General features: G+C 35.7%; 1 pseudogene; it reads right to left on the minus strand.

The window, feature by feature from the left end:
- Positions 1–19044: 19044 nt before the first annotated feature.
- LOC150055704 (RNA-binding protein 7 pseudogene) lies at positions 19045–19493 on the minus strand (annotated as a pseudogene).
- Between the last annotated feature and the right edge of the window lie 1224 nt (positions 19494–20717).

The raw sequence follows: 20717 nt of genomic DNA on the forward strand, positions 1-20717 counted from the left end.
TAGCAAGTTCTTGTTTCCTCAGTTGGCCTTTTAACCCAATTCCTATTTTTTCTTTTTCTGAAAATTCCTTGGACCTATTTAAAGTCCTATGAAAGAAAGAACTTTCTTTTGAGTGACCTATCTTTTCTTCCTCTATTAGAAAATACAGTTAAAATATAATTTCTTTTAATTATAAGTAGTATTACCTGCACAACACATTCAGGCTTATACTTTATTCTATTGTCCTTCTTGATTTCATATTCCCTATACTTTCCTAAGAATCCTAGTAATATGATTTCTTGGTATGATAGCTATGGATATATGTCATACTGAAATGATTCTAAAAATGATATGTCAAGGTTATCTCTTGAAGTACCATTTGAATCTATGATTTTTTTAACCACTTGGATTTGTCTGATTCCACAATGAATGATCACCCAGGCATCCTTATACTTTCCATATCTGAAGCGTATCATGGTAAATCCCAGTGCTTGGAGCCAGCTTTTCTTGGGCACATACACACAAACATACACACACACACACACACACACACACACACACACACACACACACACTGAGCTGCACCAAGAGCAAGAAATTCTGTCTTCTTTTACATTCTATGTGGTATTGCAAATGCTTAGGGACTAAATTTTTATATAAGTAATTCTATGTTCTTCAATTTATATATAGGTACCTTTAGTCTCAATGAAGTTGCCTACTTTCAGTATATTCCTTTTACATTCCTTGATAGTTCCCCAGTTTGCTTCATACTATTTTCAGAGCTAAAAAGTCACCCCTAGATACAAGCTTTCTTTACCTACTTTTATCTTAGAGAGCAGGATGCTTCTATCCTAGCCAAAGAAAGCAGTATGTCCATGGAAAAAAAGCTTCCCCCCATACTTTTTATTTGCTTATTATTTAACATCATTTCTTTGTAATTGAATATCTTGTCAAACTCCCAAAGCCAACACCCACAGTTATGGCTTACATTACAAATAAATCAGACATGATTAGAAATGATGAGTTAGAGAAGAAGCAGAAGTTGCTCTTGAAACTATTGGACCAGGCACGTAAATTCTATTATCTATAGTGATTTTTCTTTTGTCTTAAACACAGATAATAAAAGGGAAAACATTAAGTACTAGATTTTGACTATCAATTCAATATGACAACTTATGCCGAAAACTAAAATTATAAGGACAAAATTTCAGGCTCTAGTGCCTACATCCCATGGGACAAGAAGCTTACCTTTGAGATTTAAAATCACAGCCTGTAAGCTTTGTGGAGAAAAATAGAGGAATGAAAATGTTTGCTAAGAACTAGGGTATACAAAGCCTATAGACTGATCACTTGAGAAAAAAATACTGTCTTTGAAACTAGAAGGCTCATTTCTCTCAGTTCTTTAATCCATAGCTCAACAGTACCTACCTAGGACCAGCTCCATTTTTCAAGGTCAGCCACAGAATAGATAGTCAATCTGTGCAAACACGCCATAATTTTCTCTTCCTTGGAAAAATATCTTGAATATTAACATTAAGTTGAAAGAAGCACTGAAATTACTTTTATCCAACTGATATTTATTGAATCTATCCTAAGTACTTAAGAATGCAGTAGAGGGGCTAGGAGTTTGGCCTAGTGGTAGAGTGCTTGACAAATACCCGGGTTCGATTCCTCGGTACCACATACATAGAAAAAAGCCGGAAATGATGCTGAGGCTCAAGTGGTTGAGCTCTAGCCTTGAGAAAGTCCAAGGATAGTGCTCAGGCCCTGAGCTCAAGCCCAGGACTGGCACACACACAAAAAAAGAATGCAGTAGAGTGTTCAACTCAAATGGTTCACAAAAGGTTTGTAGATTGTAGTCAAAATAAATATGTGGACGTTAAGAAAAGTCTAGTAACACAACCAAGCAAATGATTATCTGTAATACTTTATCAGTTTGATATCATATTTTTGCATAGCCTAACACTGAGTGACACTTTAACATCAGTTGTGTTTCACAGTCTCTGAAAGGCAAGCAGCTGATGTCAGATAATGTGCATTGTTGGCATTAACTCTATATATTCTTGAAAACACACAAATTTGTCCTGGTTACATTTAATGCTTCAAAAATAGTATTGTTATTTTCCTTGAAATTAGTTAAGATAAGTAATTTTTTTAAATAGGAAAAAATGGAGAATCTGGAACAGTTAAGTAGAAAATAAAGATAAACGAAGAAGTTTAAGGATTATATCAGTGATCTTTAATCTAAAGCACATTCATAAACCATTTAAATATTTGGGTCAGGTGAATAACATGGTTCAATTTATATTCCAATGGATCTATGATATCAGCTGACTAAGAAACAGTCCCAAAAGGAGAAACACATAGCCATCTATGGGGAATGTACAATAGTGATCCAGAGCAGAGGCTGAGAAAGTATACCGATTTGGGTACTATATGAAGGGAAAAGTTATAGAAGTAGCTTGACAAGGGGCTAGGAGTTTGGCCTAGTGGTAGAGTGCTTGCCTAGCATGCACGAAGACCCGGGCTCGATTCCTAGGTACCACATACGTAGCAAAAAGCTTTAAGTGGTGCTGTGGCTCAAGTGGTAGAGCCCTAGCCTTGAGAAAAAATCCAGGGACAGTGCTCAGGCCCTGAGCCCAACCCCAGGACTGGCAAAAAAATAATAAAAAACAACAAAGAAAAAGAAGTAGCTTGTCAATAGAATTTATGGGACTGGAAAGACAAGGGGCAAGACAAGTGTCTAGATCTCTAGACTGAACAGGTGAGCATAAGTTCATTAAATGTATAATTATTCTAAGGGAATATTAAGATAATAATCCATTAATATTCAACACTGAGAACAAGGAATTTGTTTCCCTCATAAAATTTCAGTCACAAAGTTGGGAGGCAGAAATGACACTAGTTATTTGTAAAAGGAGCACTCAAAATGAAGAGTTATCATCCAGTAAAAACACAGAAACAGAAAACCAGTTAGCTGCTTAAAATACTCAAAGAGGCTTGAAAGGATCCATAAAGGGTAGAGCCAAATTGTCAACTGCTTCTTTCAAGCTGAAGAAGGAAAATAATAAAAAAAGCTGGGCACTAATACCTTAAATTTATTATACAGCTAATTAGGAGACTGAGGTCCGAGGATTACAGTTCGCAAGCAGCTTAAACTGCAAAGTCCATGGGATTCTTAACTTATGAACACAAGTAGAGCTTTGGGTCAACTGTTAGAGCATGAGTCTTGAGTTAAAATCTCTAAGGGACATCATCCAGGCTCTGAGTTCAAGCTCTATTATGCATGGAAACACACACACACACACACACACACACACACACACACACACTAAAACTGACAGATGTAACAAAGAACTAAGAATAAGGAAAAGCCACTATCTATCAATTTTGAGATGCAGCTTTCTACAAAGGCATCATGGCTACCAAACGTTATGAAACACACAAAAGGGCACATTCATATGGCTTGGACAAAAGCGTTCAGAAACAATAGTCCATCCATTGCAGCTTTCTGAAGGCCTACTAGGGGGAAGACCAGGGCCAGAGGTACTGTGGGAGTTTGTCTAATACAGGACTTTGGGGAGCCTCACATAGAAAACTAAATTTGGAGAACTTGAACCTTGGAACCTTGGAAAAGAACATCATCAAACAACACTCATGTGATGCTTAATGACGGAGATGTGTCCTAAGATACGAGTCCTTCGGTAGTTTCTTTATTATATGAACATTACAGAATCCAATACCACAACCTAGCTGATATGAACTGTTACCTATCTAGGCTACATAGCCTATACATTATGGCCCATGGATAATGGCCAATGTGAACCAAACAGTATGAGATAAAATCAAGCACAAGATCAACTGGTGCCATCAAGGGCTGAAGAAAATGGCATATATGTGAAGCTAATGTCATCTGTAGGCCTGCTGTTTTGTAGCTAAGTTTTCTTTGAAAGTAGCACACTCTAAAAATAACAATGATGAAAGCATAAATCAAGGAAAAGCATAAACCGAGAAATGTAGCATCATGGTTATTAGGTACTGAGCGAAATTGCATGTGTGATGATTTTGTGTGATTACAGCATAGATTTGTTTAGGCCAGCATCATCATTCAAAAAAAAAAAAACCACACATGATGGCACACTATGTCATTGGGAGTGCTATAGAATCACTACGCAATAGGAATGGTTCATCTTCATTAAAATCTGGAGGGAACATCAACGTATATGTAGGCTATCATTGACTAAAGAGCAGCAGGTTGAAAATGACTGTCATTTGCTACACCATTCTTGTTTATGTTGAGGCTTAACTATCTACCAACTTGATAAGGACTTTACAGAGCCCTACACCCACATCACAAGGTAAACAAGGGTGTATATTAGGAACTTGAAATACAATTTCAAACTTTAGCCAAAAGGTTTAGCAATCTGTATATAGCTTGATAATAACTTACTAATAATTTGTATTTGTTGCCTTAATTTACTGTTTCCATTTAAGACCTAAGCTGAATTTAATGTTTTTACAACCAAATTTCTGTAGGTGTCAAACCCAAGCATCTCTGAACACTGGTAAAGAGAAAGTTTACTGGAAAAGATCATTTCAAGAGTAGTAAAGAGGTGAATGTAATGTGGATATTACAGGAGCCACTGCAGAGAGAAAGCTGACTAGATCTGAATGTTTCTCACAAGTCACACTGAAAGGGACTTTCTCTTTCCTGAGAGAGCAAATAAGGTTAATGGATGGGGAAGTGGGATGAAAGGAAGATAGTAAATCAGAAACTCTTTTGCCCTGAGGCCATCTGTTCTTGAGAGAGGTTGTTAAGGAAGGGTTGTTTGCTGATTCAGGCTGAGATTCTCACAACTCTAAGTGCCTGGGGAAGAAAGGAAATCATAACTGAAGTTCACTTAACAAGAATTTCACTCCTTTTGTCCAAGTGGGCCAGCTTTTTAACACATCATTCATAAGAGAAAGACAGAGAGACAGAAAGAGAGAGAAGGGAGAGAGAGAGAGAGAGAGAGAGAGAGAGAGAGAGAGAGAGAGAGAGAGAGAGAGAGGGAGGGAGGGAGGGAGGGAGGGAGGGAGGGAGGGAGGGAGGGAGGGAGAGAGAGAGAGAGAGAGAGAGAGAGAGAGAGAGAGAGAGAGAGAGAGAGAGAGAGAGAGAGAGAGAGAGAGATATTTGGGGAGATCTTCCTGACCTTGTCAGAGGTTAAACAGAGGAGGGACCTATAAATCTAAGCCACCAGGGACCCATCATCCTTTTTAATAATCCCTTTTTTAGAACTGAGCAGGACTGAGGAAAGTTCTTCACCTTTACAGTTCAGAATCATAGGGCTCAGGTTAAATCCAACATTGTCACTTCTTGACTTGTCCTTTTGAAGATTGTTTCTATCTTAAGAAGCCAGATGCATGATTTGGATCAAACATGTTCCCCAGATTCATATGGGTTCAAAGACTAATCCTTGGTAGGAAGCATTACTGGGAGATAGCAAAAAAACAAAAACAAAAATTATAAGAAGGTAGGAATGAGTTGGAGGAAAGAGGTGAATGAGTGGTGTCTTTGAAGAAAATATTATGTCTCTGGCTACATTATCTGTCTCCATCTCTGTCTCTCTCTCACTCTGTGTGTGTCTCTCTGTCTCTGTCTCTTTCTGTCTCTCTCACTCTCTCATTCCAGAAGCTATGAGATGAGTAACTTTGTTTTACCAAATGTTCTTTACCACAATGCGTTTGTCTTCACTACATAGAGTAAGACCAGTGAGTCGTAAACTGAAACTGTAATAACAAAAAATATTTATCTCAAGTATGTTGTCATAGAAAGGTAATACAATAAGTCCTATTAATTCTTCATATCAAGCATATACAAAATACAAATATCTTCTTAAAGTTCTTTCGAGTTCACTCACAAGAGAAAGAAAAACAGCTACCAAACAAAATTATACAATAAGTCTTTCATATAAAAACATTGTCTTTTGCTAGGTTTTAACTAAAAGGACTCCAATCTAAAACATTATCTTGTCCTTGGAATTCAAGACAAATCCTGACTTGGCTTACGCTAAACAGCACAGGAAAATAAATTTATCATTAGAGCTCACAAAAATCTGAAAAGAGAAGAAAGTACAGAGATTAACAGACAGCTATTTTATTTACTAGTTTTCCGGATAAAATTCTACAAGAAATCTTGAAATAATGGCTGTCCTTTGGACTTCCATTTCTTTTTATTACACAGAACCCAGGGAAAAAAAAGAGACCACACTCTATTTTGAAGTAGGCTATAGATCACAAAATGTCAGAGTTTAAAGAGGAGTAAGATTGAGACTATTTCAGTGTGAAGCAATAATACTTATTTACCACCATTATGATGATGATGATGATTGCAATGATATGAAAGGTATATACATACCCTTAAAATGTCATAAATTTAAAGAAAATATTTATTGACAAGAAAAAGTTTTTAAATCAGGCTATAAGCAGAGCATGCAGTTAAAAATCCTGACTTTCTACATTTATTTAATTTAATTGTATCTCAAATTTAACTGCCATTTACAGAGGAGCAATGTTGTTTTCTGCACAGAAAAGCTATTTCATGGGAGAATTAACTTAATTTGTGAAGGCCTTTGTAATTTCAAGTTATTCTTAAATCATTCCTTTCAGCTACTCTGGTAAGAAGATATATCCAACGGCATGTTTTAAGACCCAATTAATTTTTAAAGTCAAAAAGGTATAACATAGGCATGTACCTGTCCTGAGAGAATTTTGTTTATAGTTCCATCTTCTAGAACATCCCAGATTCAGAATTAGAAGAACAACTGCTTTACTATCAAAATATATTTAAAGTCACAAGCTGTAAGTTATTTTGAAAAGTGTTAACACTATTTTCCTTTCCTCATCTAATCCTGAGTAATAGGTTTTTATTCTGTGACCTCAAACTTGAAGGAATTTTTCTTCCTTTTCTTTATTCTTGTAATTAGCCACATAAACTCTGACAAAGGCACTCTCCTTTGACCCAAACTTTAGTGAAATAAATCTGTGTCCTCTACTTAAGTCAGTTTGAACTTAGCTTTTCTATACTTATTGAAACAGTTTGAGCAGCATATTAGAATGTGACCACTTTGATGTATTCTTCTTGGTTTGTCTATTGTAATCTAATCAAATAAGTTGGTCAGGAATTGTCTATCTTTGATATTTCCTCTTAATAAATTCCAACAACAATCTTTGCTTAAATTTTTACTCCAGGATACTCAAATAAAAATATCCTTAGATGAGTTTTTGAGAGGCCTATGAACTGCCACATTTAATGACACATATTTCATTATCTTCACTTGTCTTAATATTTTTTCATATATTTTTGTTGTAATTAATAGAAGGGTTACATTATATTCAGATAGAGGGTGCATTACTTTCACATATATTGATACCCTTTCAAATGTCTTGGTCCCATTTCCCTCCCCCCAACCCTGCCCTTCATCTTCTCTTCCCTCCTTCCCTATCCCATTTCAAATTACCAAATACCTATATATCCAATATATCAGATAACAAGGTGAAATACTGTAACAATATGAGATAAGCAAGGGACAGCAAAAGAGATGAGAGATAACATAGTACATTAAGGAAAACAATCACTCATTATATGGCTTTTGTTTCTATATGCTGGAGGTCCTTTCATTTAGCATCATACTATATGGCCTTACGTATCTAGATTTTGTTCTATTGTAAATCTCTGCTAGGAGAGCCCAGGGATTCTACTGATTATGACAAATGAGGGAAACCATTGAGTCTATGTTCCTTTGAGTCTGGTTTACTTCACTTAATATGATTTTTTTCTAAGTCTTTCCATTTCCTTACAAATGGGGTGATGTCATTCTTTCTGACAGCAGCATAGAATTCCACTGTGTATAAAAACCACATCTTACTGATCTGCTCATCAACTGAGGGGCATCTGGGTCGGTTCCATATTCTTGCTATGGTATATAGTGCTGCAATGAACATCGTTGTGCTAGTGGATTTAGTATGTCCTTGTTTCTGGACAATTGGGCAAATGCCAAGTCATGGAAGAAGAAATAAGAATGGCCTATAGACACATGATGAAATACTCGACATCTCTGGCCATAAAAGAAATGAAAATCAAAACAACTCTAAGATTCCACCCCATTCCAGTTAGAATGGCCATGATCAAGAAATCTAATAACAACAGATGCTGGAGGGGATGCGGCCAGGAGGGATCACTACTACACTGTTGGTGGGAGTGCAGTCTCGTTCAACCACTATGGAAAGCAATATGGCAGTTCCTCAAAAGACTAAAAAAAAATTGTTATTTAATTCTTGGCCTTTCTTCAAACATCTCAACAACTCTCATTCCACAGAATATCTCACATCTCCCATAGTTTCAGTTCATTCTCCTAAGTTTCTGACTGCAATCAATTCACAGTTCTGTAGTATGGTAACAGAATTATGGTAATTTACCAAGACAGGTTGATAACCTTAAAATTACACAAGAAATCTATGACAATATTGTTCATGTGCTGGATGAAGAGTGGATACTACTATGAGTGTATGGTGGGCCAAAATGGAATCTTACAAAAACTGAACTTTGTAAAATATAAAGACTAAACTCCATCCAAGAGCTAGAAATGGCTGTGGTTTCGTGAAAACAAAATTATATCACAGTATTGTTGAAATATTCACACTTCTGATTAAGAATGGTCAAAGGAAGATAATTTTTGCATGAATTTAAGACAAGAGAAGAAAGTTGTTGCCAATTATATTTTTAATTCACAGCTAGAAGGTAAGAGATGGGACCCAGGAGAAGCAGTTATTTTTGTTCAGGAAACCTAGCTGCAGACTCCAGAAATGCCAACCATTTACAGATAAGCTAATGAACCACTCTTGTGTAATTAGTCCCAAATGAATCACTTATTCTTTTCTATCTGTGGCCTAAAAATCCATACTGAAGTTTATTAGTCAGATACTGCATTTCTTCATGGAAACAACTTCAGAGAATGGGAGAATACAGTGTACATTTTTGAGGATAAGTTGCCTAGTCATCTACTTGGAACAAAGGTGAGATACAACGTAAGCCCCTCATTTACATAAATAGTTTATATCTACAATTGTTTTGCAAAAGTTTCTTAAGAGATTTCCACCTCTTAATTATTTTCTCTGAACTCATCTTGCAATAACCATTCATTATTGGACACACTAATGCTGTTCTTTTCTTTGCAAATAAAGATCTGAAGTGATTTAGCTAAAAAGATGTAGTAACTCCAGAGCATAGGGAGAATCTTCCAAAATGATAAAGAAAGATACATAAGCAAGGGTAAAAGTTCCATTAGATGATGAACCTGTTGGGGCCTGACCTTCATCTCTGAGGCCTGATTCTGGCTCAGCAGCAATTAAAGGGCTTTGTCCAGGCATTTGGTCCTTTGCATACCTCTCTTAAGGCATCTCTGTGACTTGATTGAACCCCCGTAGCTTCCCGGGTCTGGCAGCAGTGTCTCCCTCGCTTTTCAGCACCTGTCCTGCCCAGTACCTGAAAGCCCCACCCAGACCCTTAGTGGTAGCACAGAGGCCCTCTTCCTATTGGCTAGCTTCCCAGTTCCCACCTTCTCCTACCCTAACAGTATCAAACTAACTGTCTGACGCAATAAAGGCATGAGAGCATCAGAGAACATGAGAGCACAGCAGATCAGATCAGCAGAGATCAGCAGAGAGATCTGATGACCTTTCATGGTTAACACTGCTTCTGACTTAGCGTGGATTTTTCTTCCCCGGTAATTGGGGGAGGGCTGAGTCATCGACACTTACCATCTCGCTCGGCTCCTGGGGGACTACAAGTGGGCCCTGTGTGTCCCTCCCTGTTCCGGTGTTGCTGCCCCAGAGAGGAGCAACATGAACCAAATAGTCTTGTTGGTAAAAATGGAGTGTCTCCCAAAATGTAGATAAATGGAAAGGAAAAAGACATTCCCTTCCCTTCCTCCTTATGTGCCTTTATTTCATGTTAGGCAGATCCTACATTCACAACTCATAGAAGAACTGATTATAGAGCAAATCCCTCAATGGTAGATTGTACACACAGATGTTTGTACACACAGATTGCAAGCTTGACATTTGGAAGCTTAGAATTGTTCAGTCAAAAAGCCCTCCAACAGTGTTACTGGGAAAATTACACTTGCTGAATAGATCCCACTAGTAGAGTAAATTAAGCCCTGCAGGTACTTCTAGGAGTGACAGACAGGAAAAAAGGAGAGGGAGAACAATTCATTTGGTTAAGGTATTCTTTTCATTTTAAGATTAGCTTGAAAGAGAAGAGTATGGTCATTCACAACAATTATCTCAAGAACTCAGGAGAAAGAGAAGAATGGTAAACAGAAGGTCAAAGAGAGAACATGCTTCAAAACAAAAGAAAACTGAAGTGGCTGTAAAGTAGTAAAGTTCTTGGCTAACAATCACAAGGCTCTGGGTTCAATGTCTCAAATGAATGGTGAGGTAGAACAACTTACATGTTGTTTCTAGCAGAGTAGTTTTTTTTTCATTTCTCTGGATTTGCTATGAATTTTTAATATAAAACTCAAAGAAACTGCGAGGATTTTATCTCTGAGGTTGTGAATAAAAGAAGCAAATATTTTTTCTCTGTAGTGAGATATTTTCTGAAAGATGTTTATATTGCTTATTATCATTTTGAATTCATAGGGTAAGAGTTGACAATAAAATCAAATATTTTAAAGAGAGAAAATTTAAATATGTACATTGTGATTCATCTCACTCTCATTCTGAGACACTACATTTAATGCATTTCCATAGCTATATAATTTCATGTTTTTTGTATTTTCACTTTATGTTGATCACTTTTGGGGATAATCTCTCTTTTCTCAACATGTAATGCTAGTGTAATTAGTTTGTATAATTTAATCGTATTGGTATTTAACATTGTCTAGGTAGTTACTGGATTTTGGACACCGTTAAAACCGTAGGAAATCTACCCCAAGGAAAGACTGTTATCTACAGTTCTTACAATTTTTGTTTTGAAAGTGCAAGATCTAAACTGACTGGAATACAGAAGTTCAAGGGTTCCGCTGCAATTTAAATGGATATACACTTCAACATAAAGATCACCTGAACAGCTTAATTGATGCAAGCAAATCTAAATAAAAGTCAGCACCCAAAATTTCTGTAGTGATTAAAAAGCACAAATTTAAATAATGATAAAAGCATGCCTCAGTATTCTCTGTCATGAAATTATTTTAGAAATCTCTCCCTACACACAGAATTTTTATGACTAAAATACAAAGAACATTCTTTGTACTATAACTTCATTTAAATTGATTTTGAATTTGCTTCATCTCGTTTTATTCCTACAATTGAATGGAATGATGTTCTAATTCAAGAAACAATGAGATTTACACAAGAGTAAATAGTGATACATTCAGAAATGAAACAGAACTTTAGAGATACTATATTTTAAAAGACAATCTTCAAGTATAACTAACTTAATAAAAGACATCAATTTGGTTTATATATCAGGTTTTTATCCCATCTAAAATTAGTTTATTTGAATCAATGCTATTTTATTTGAAAATGAATATCTAAACTCAATCCATGTTAGAATTCAGGAAATGACAGCTGCTACCTGGCTGTCAAGTTTGATTAGCTAAGAATGTATACAAAGAGCTAAAGGACATCCCAGAATAAGTCAGAGTGTCAGGATGCCAACATGATCCTGTTACTGAATCTATAATATCTTTGAGGAAAAGGATTTTAGAAGACAGCTGTTTTGTGATTTATATGGCCTGCAGACAGTTCCTTAAACTTAGAAAATATTTCATAAGTGGAAGTTGAATATTTTTTAGATTATATAGATTTTCTGTTTCTGCACAACAAATTAGCACAGTAGAACTCCCCTTACAATATTTTCCCTTCCACTATTCCAATTACCCATGATCAACCATGGTACAAAATTGTTAAGTGAAACATTTCACATATGAATTTATACATTTTAAGTTGTGCACATAGACAATTGAAAAGTTATTTTGCAAGATATATAGACCATTTTTAATTGTGTTGCTTAACTTTATTAGTCTCTGTCCCTCATATATAAGCTCACTTTTATCATAAGTATATATGGAAAATAGTGGTGGATGTACATGTATAGGCATATACATACATATAGGTATGCATGTGTTGTGGGGAGGTTTTGGTGCCATTTGTGGTTTTAAGGTGCTTTTTTTGCAAAGGAGGGAAACTGTACAAAGTTAAAAATTAACAGAGGTACATAATTTTTACCTGAGAACACATGTGACTTTGCAATCTCAGCAAAGTTTAGCCTAGATCTTATAGTGAGTCCTTCCCATAATTGTTTAACTTATTCGTGCTCATATTTATTCCCTTGTAGCTATTCTATGGATAGCCCCTGCTTTGCTCTGGCTCTAGAGAAAAGAGCAGCTCCAGTCCCAGAGGCTACACAGTCTCCACCACAACGAGCCTTGTGCTTCAGGAAAATTTTATCCCAATTTGAAGTGCTGTTACATCCTAATATTTGATCCACTCCAAATTCAATCAACTCAGAAACAGAAGATTTGAATTGCCCTTGCAAATGATCTTGACTATTGCCTTATGGTACTATCTGAAATTAAAGTTTACACCTGTGCTGAAGAGGTATACATGTTGGGGGAGGGGGAGGGTCCCCACAGGTAAACGCTACATCCTCAGAATATCTAAAGATATTCTGATCAATAATGTAGAGAGCTTAAGCAAACATATCTATCTGTCACTATCAATGTCATTTCAAACAACTTATTTGAGTACTTTTACCTCAATTTTCTTGTCTATAGAAATAAAAGATAACTTGTTTCATTGTCACCAACATAAATCAAATTCTGTGGACATGTAGGAATTTATAATGTGTTGATAATGACATTTTTATAATCTAGTATTACATAAGAAGTCAAAAAGATTAGACTTGTTTTTTTTTCTTGAGTCAATTCATCCCATTTTTCAGACTTCAAATAAAATAAAATAAAACATATCTGTTACTACTAGAGTTTTGTCACATTGCATATTGATTTGAATTGAACAGTTGCATAAATGAAGAAGATATAGCTTAGAGACTCATCATTGTTCACATTGATAAGTGACTAAGATAGATAAAATGATGAAGTTGTCTTCAGAGATTTTATTGGCCAGCATTATGACACCAGAGCAAAAATATTCAATATATTTTTAAGGAGAAAAATTTGTAGGGCATTGTGTTCATGATCATAATTCCAAATACTTGGGAAGTGAGTGTGGTTCAAGTGCTAGTATACCTACACTGAAAATAGAAAGGCTTAGTTCTAACCATATTATCACACATACCCAGAAAAAAAGAAAGAAAGAGAAAGGAAAGAAAGAAAGAAAGAGAAAAAGAAAGAAAGAAAGAAAGAAAGAAAGAAAGAAAGAAAGAGAGAAAGAGAGAGAGAAAGAAAGAGAGAAAGAAAGAGAGAAAGGAAGGAAGGAAGGAAGAAAGGAAGGAAGGAAGGAAGGAAGAAAGAAAGAAAGAAAGAAAGAAAGAAAGAAAGAAAGAAAGAAAGAAAGAAAGAAAGAAAGAAAAAGAAAGAAAAGGAAGGAAGGAAAGAAAGAGGGAGGGAGGGAAAAGGAAAGAGACAATGGGGTGGGGGAAGGAGGGAGAAAAGGAGGGAGGGAGGGAAGGAGTGAGGGAGGAAGGAAAGAAGGAAGGAAGGAAGAAAGGAAGGGATTGTAGTTTCAAAGTATTCATTCATTCACTCGACCCCATTTTCCTTTGGGTCTTTGGTGAGTCAGAGAATTCTGACAGGAACTTGTGGCTGAACAAGATGCTCACCTCAGGCATACTGGGAAGCAAAGAGAGAAAGGGAGGGAGAAAGTCACCATGTTCCCAGCATCAGCTTCCAGTGTATACCACAACAAACTAAACTCCTTCCACAAGACCCTGCTTCTAAAAGATTACACAACGCTACCGAGAAGTGATTATCATATGGGTCTTTGGAGGACACCTCAAATAAACGTGGTAGAGGTGATGCTGGAGATAGCATCATAAATTTACAGTATTATTGGATGAAGGGAGGGAGATAATTTCAACTCCTAAATGGAATAGCCATACAGGGAGAGGGAGAGAACTGAAGTAAAAGAAAAAAAAAACACTTTTAAGTAAAAACTCTAAATTTCAACTAATTAATCTTTCTGGGCAAATAATAATACCTCCACAGGATGTTATAATCATTACTTGAAATAACACTTGTAAAGCATTCTGTGTTTGCCTCAAACATGATTAATAAGGACCAGCATTGTCATAATTGTCATTTTTTAGTTGTAAGAGTATCATAACCATTTGGAATTAGGATTCCATTCAAGTTCAGACTATTGATACTTACCTTCCCACTCTGCAATTATCAAAGCTGCTAATTCTTTTTGAAACTGAAGGTATAACTTCAGAGTGTTTATGCTAGAATTAAACCTGCTTAGGCAAGGTATCTCTAAAGGAATTTTAAAATATGGAGTACACAATTTTCCAAGAATTGCTAGAAATTTGGAGTGAAACCTAGTAGACAGAGCTCAGAAATGACCTAGAAAATGTGTGGCAAAGTTCCTTCCTGATCATGAGATTCCCGACATAGGGAATTACTTATAGAGTGAAATCCTTTCAGCAATTACTCCTGTTACTTTTAGGGACTACACACAACCTGGCACTTCCAGTAGTCCTCCATTTCTATGCACCTATATTTTGTAATATTTCAATAATTCATCACTGTTTTTCAACCTCTGTCTCTCTCTCTCTGTCATACATAATCTCAAAAATACAGATATTTAACGGAAGCAAGGAAACAGCATAACTTACTATCAGTCACTGTTTTCACAATATGTTATTTCCTCAAGTAGTATATATGTGAACAATTTTCTCACAATGTAAAATTTAAGTATGAGTCAAAAACAATGCAGGGTAGGAACAAACAATGAAGAGGTTATATTTATTGGGTTAAATGTATGCTGTGATAGATGTAACTGTATGTACCTGACTGTCTAGGGTTTAATTTTTTTTAACTGGAGGATGTTAATCTTATAATAAAGAAGTCACTCTCACTAATACTGTAGTAGATTTACTTATTAATAAAATTACCAATCAGTCTTATTTACCACATTTCTTGCCTTTTAAAAAGATGGTTTTTGTCACTTCCTTGGAGTTAAACATTTTTCCTTTTGTCTTTTGACAGTTTTATGTATATTTCTTCCCATGATGCATCATCCTAGATGCTCTTTTACCATCACCTATTTTGATGTTTTATAGCTGGCCTCAAGTATTTAAGCCAGAAGCATTTGGTAATGAATGGTTTGTCAGTTTTTTCAATAAAGGCAGAGACAGCAGCTGAGGTGTGTACCTCTTCTATTAAAAACAGGGCAGAAGGACTATCAGGTTTTAAACTACTTTTGATGGCTTATATTAAGAAGCCTTGTCAGAATAAAGGGAATTTAAATTGTGATTGATTAGTATTGTCTGCTAAATCGTAGTTGGCTGCAGTAGACCAAGGGTCTTATGTTAACGCTATTTGTGTGCTGCTGAAGTCTATCAAAATGTGATCACACCACAGCTCAGCTTTCACCACTGCAAAAATAATACACTGAATTTGCTATGAGCTTCTCAGGACATAATTTTTTTTTCAAGAAAGAGAAGAAATGTGACAGTAGTATGAAATGTTTCAAATACATTGCAGTGTTTCCCTACTTGCTTCTTTCAGGTAAACCTTCTATTGTCTTTCTGATTTATCTGTCTATCATGTTCTGTATCTCAGTGTTGAAAATTTTAAGAAATGAGTTTGGGAAAATGTACCCTATTGTTTTTTGAATTTGATGTTGATTTATTTTCGTTTTGTTTTGTTTGTTTCCTTGCTTCTTTTGTTTTAACTGCTGGTATACTTGAGGCCTTATAATTGGCAGATTTTCTTTGTTTTAATTATTTCCAAACTGGGGTCATTTATTTTTGACTGGTACAGCCTGGACCATGACCCTCAACTTCCCACATAGCTGAGATGACAGGCATTCATCATTGTGACCAGCTATTGATTAAAATTAGCCTTGCCAACTTTTGTCTGAACTGGCCTTAAATGGTGAATCTCCTAACCAGTGCAACCCACATAACTTGAAATGCAGGCATGTGCTACTGTACCTGGATCCATGTCCTATTGATTTACCTTTTTATTGTTATTTCTGGAAATTTTATTATTGTTATTTTGTTGCTAGAAAACATATGATGATTTAATAATCTGGAGAATAGGACATTGTATAATATTTTCCCCTGTATTTTTCTTCCCTCTTCCTTCTCTTTTCCTCCTTCTCCTTCTCTCAGGGCCTTAAGCTTGCTTGAAAGGAACTCTACCATATCAACCACATATCCAGGCCTTTTTGCTTTAACTGGTTTTCAGATAAGTTATTCCACTTTTATCTTGGTCATCCTCAGCTTGTGAACCTCCTTCCTCAACCTTTGTTGGAGTTGGGGTTATAGAAATGCTTCATCATTCCCTGTTGGCTGGAATGAATTCTCTGCCCAGGCTACACTCCAACTACTATTATCCTTTCAATCTCTGCCTCCCAAGTTCTAGAATTACAGGTGTAAAACCTTCAGGTACAGTCTCTGTATTTATCTTTGCCCCCATTTGTTTTTGGCTGGAAATCTAAAATATCAGGTTTAATTGTCTACAAATACATAGTAAAGGACTATAATTATAAAAGACTATTGATCTTCATCCCCAATAAACTATGAATAAATGTGAATAGCATCATCTGAGTTACTGAATAATTCCAAATTAAATAATGCCAAAATAAGAACCTACTCTTTTTTGTTTTTAATATATTGAAAAGCAACATGATACAAATGCTGAGGTAAATTGTAAAATTTTTCAGAGTGAATTTTTATAAATAGCTCAGCAAGGAAACAGAATCAATACAAAAAAGTTTTTGTTAATGAGTTTTAAAATTATCTACATTAGAAAATGTTAGCTTTCTAGTCAATATTCACAAAAAAAAGCAACCTACTCAAGCTCCACAATAAATTGTACCCTTGTACCTTACACCCTTGTCCTGAGTACCTTGAAAACTTAAAAATTTCTGAAGTCTGACTGATAGAGGAAGCAGCACTTAAAGGGTCCCAGGAATTTTTCCCCAAAACAACATTTTTAGTAAAACATTTTAGCATTTTATTTGACTATGCATTGATATTTTTGTTCTTCAGAAAGAGAACTTACATTAATACTGTAAATTTTAATGCAAAAATATACTAGTAGATATATTTAACTTCATGAGTGGCCCATCTTACACAAAACTATTTAATCTTTAAAAATTCTAAAATTTACTGGGCACTGGTAGTTCTAGCCTATAATCCTAGCTACTCAGGAGGCTGAGATTTGAGAATCATGGTTTGAAGCCAGTTCGGGCAGGAAACTGTGAGAATTTTACCTCCAAAAAACTACCAAATAAGTTATAAATGAAGCTGAAGCTCAAATGGCAATCGCTTTGAGCAAATATAGCTCTGGAATAGTGTCTAGGCGCTGAGTTCAATCCCAGGACCAGCAAAAGAAAAAAACAAAAAGAAACGTGTTACAAAATTTACATTTAAAATTTCTAAGGCAATATTTACCTGAAAACATAATTAATATGCTTCCTCAAACAGTGTTAATAAAATGAATCATTGAAAAGTTGTTGTTCCTTAATAACAAAATATAGCCATTGCAGACTACCAACTTGAATGCTTTCCATTATATCCACAGAGATTAACAAGATAATCCTTACAAATGATTAAAATATTTTCCTTATATTTCAACCAATATATACAATTCATCCTTTCTAATTGTCTAAAATGATGAGGACCTATAGCACTATATATATATATATATATATATATATATATATATATATATATATATAAACACTTTCCTCTTCCTAAAACCCTGAGGTGAAAGGTTATTGCTGTAATAAAACTGGGACCACAGTTCTTCTCATTTTTGTATGAAATTGCAGCTATGGGTTTAAAAACCTTTTGTTTTTTTGGGTTTTTTTGGCAGTCTTGGGCCTCGAGCTCAGGGCCTGAACACTGTCCTTGGATTCTTTTTCTCAAGGTTAGAACTCTATCACCTGAGCCTCAGCATCATTTCTGGCTTTTTTTCTATATATCTGAAACTGAAAAATCAAACCCATATCTTCGTGCATGCTAGGCAAGCACTCTACCACTAGGACAAACTCCTGGGCCTAAAAAAAAAACCTTTTATATGTGTGACTTGTAAAGCTGTTCTGTACAGTTTTACAAAATGGCAAGACCAAATTTTAGATTTGGTTGTTAGCAACAGAAAACCTGATGATTTTATTACTGGAAATGAGAGACATTGGGGAAGAGAATGTTTGGTAAAATGTATGATTTTTCATTTACAGTGTGTTACTTACTAGACATTCTTTCATGTAGACTTGTAAATTATATCAGGATTTCCACTTTTACTCAGTCAACTTGTGGTATTTATTATACATCCTCTCATGAGTAAATTTGGTCATTAAATATACCACTCCAGACTGACAAAAATGTCCAGACCAGTGCAGTCATAAGAGCCTAAAATGTCCCCTGTAAGACAATCTCATTGCACCACTTCTAGTGTCGTGATGACTGCCATTTCCCATGCCTACTGTCTCTTCTGTGGTTCCAGCCATTGGGACTCCTGTCTTCATAGAAAAAAAAACCTCTCTGACTCCTCTGTAATGGTAGTCAGGCCCACGACCAGTGTATTGCTTTTGACTATAATGTCTACCTGCTAGATAGCGGTGGAATCTTTGTCAGACTTGGTGCTGTGATGACAGTATATCATGGCACCACTCGGAGCTTGAAGACGGGATAAAGTTTTGACCATGTGACTGAACTGGTGATGAAAATCCAGATTGATTCACATGCATAGAAACAAATTTTCCACCATAAGACATCTGTCTCAAAACACTGTTCATCACTGCTCTTCTCTGATAATTTTCTGGAGAAGAGAATGATCTCTGAACGATCTATGATGACGGAGTCATATTATCCACCGTCCTCTCCTATCTGGTAGGAGATGTGGAAGCAGAACTTGAGTTTACAACTTGATGCTGGGGATAGGATGAACTGACATCCCGTGAGGCCTGACTACTTCCTGACCTAAACTAAATATTGATGGGCTTCCCAAAATGTTTGACTCCATTAAGAAGGTTCATGGCATAAGGAACAGATACTTGATGTTTGAAGTTGACAAATGCACACTGCTTTGGTTTGCTATCCTTATCTTTTGGAATTTTCACCTTTATAACTGGCCCAGCCTGGTAGAATAGCTCCAAGAGGATCTCCTCCTGACCTTTGTCTCCAGGTTAGCCACAGTGAGAGTGTGATCTGCCCCCATCTCCATGAAGCCCTTTTTCCCCACTCTGGCCACTGCATCACACCGTGGCCCAGGCTCACACTGTGCACTCTCTCTGCCCCCATATTTCCCCCTTTTAAACTTTAACATTTCCATTCTTTCTACATGTTATTTGAAATCTCAAATACAAAGCGTGCTAATGTCCAATTCAAGACACAATTCAGGCACTTCAGTCCCAGTAGTTAACACCTGTAGTACTTAACGTGTATTTACTTAATTAGAACTGTTTTGTTCTGTTTTATTTTTTTTTGTAAGTGATAATTATGAAACAACAAATATCAAGTGAACCAATCACTGTTTCATGGTTTCAGTTACCAGGGAACCTTATATAATGGTACTAGACTGATCCTAACTCTTCAGATCAGTTTTAGCAGTGGCCAATATTTTTTTTGTTAAATCCAGATAAATTATATATTTCTACAGATACATCTCTCTTTTCAAAAGTATTTCAAACTTACCAAAAAGAGATGCATAACAATGTAGCTATGTATGTTCTATAGCACCTTTAATATTTTTACAAACATACTTCAAATCTGCCAAACATATTAAGCTCTCTAGCTTAAAATTGTCAATTTAACCATGAAATCTCCTCATTGCTTTTATTGACATGAGGCAGAATTTAATCTCTTAAAGATATTGCTGTAAGACATATCTTATAGAAGAAAAGTTTCCTTTAAACAGAGAAATGCCAAGCTAAGAGAATTTTTGCTTAGTACTTGATAAAAATAATAAAAAAATAATTCACTTAATTAGTATAAATGACAACCTTAAATTAAAATGTCTATTTTATTTACCACAGCAAAGATATGGAATTAACCAAAGATGCCCCTCAGTAGATGAATGGATCAAGACAATGTGGGATACATACACAATGAAATTCTATGCTTCTTTTGGAAAGAATGGCATTGCCAAATTTCAATGGCAATGGAAAGACTTGAAAAAATGATATTAAGTGACATAAGCCAGAAGCAAAGAAACATAGGCTGCATGGTTTCCCTCCTTGGTGGTAACTAGAATATCTCTAGGATATTCTTAGCAGAGGATCACAATAGATCAATAGCTATGTGCATATGGCCATATAAAATGATGCTTATTGCAAAGGAACTCCAAGAAATGGAAACAAGGTTTGTTTTTTTTTTCTAGTGTATTGTTTGCAGCTAATTCTTTTTCTTTTTTTCCCCACCCCCTCCTCTTTGGCTTAGTCCATATTGTCAATTTAAAAAAAAATTCTGTAAGATTTGTCTTGCATTTGTTTATCTGATTTGGAGAAGGGTTGGGTTACCACAGAAACAGTGGGACTTAAAGGAGAAACAAGGCAAC

The sequence above is a fragment of the Megascapheus bottae genome, chromosome 13 (genome assembly GCF_031878675.1).
Source record: "Megascapheus bottae isolate mThoBot1 chromosome 13, mThoBot2.hap1, whole genome shotgun sequence".
Classification (NCBI taxonomy): Eukaryota; Metazoa; Chordata; class Mammalia; order Rodentia; family Geomyidae; genus Megascapheus; species Megascapheus bottae.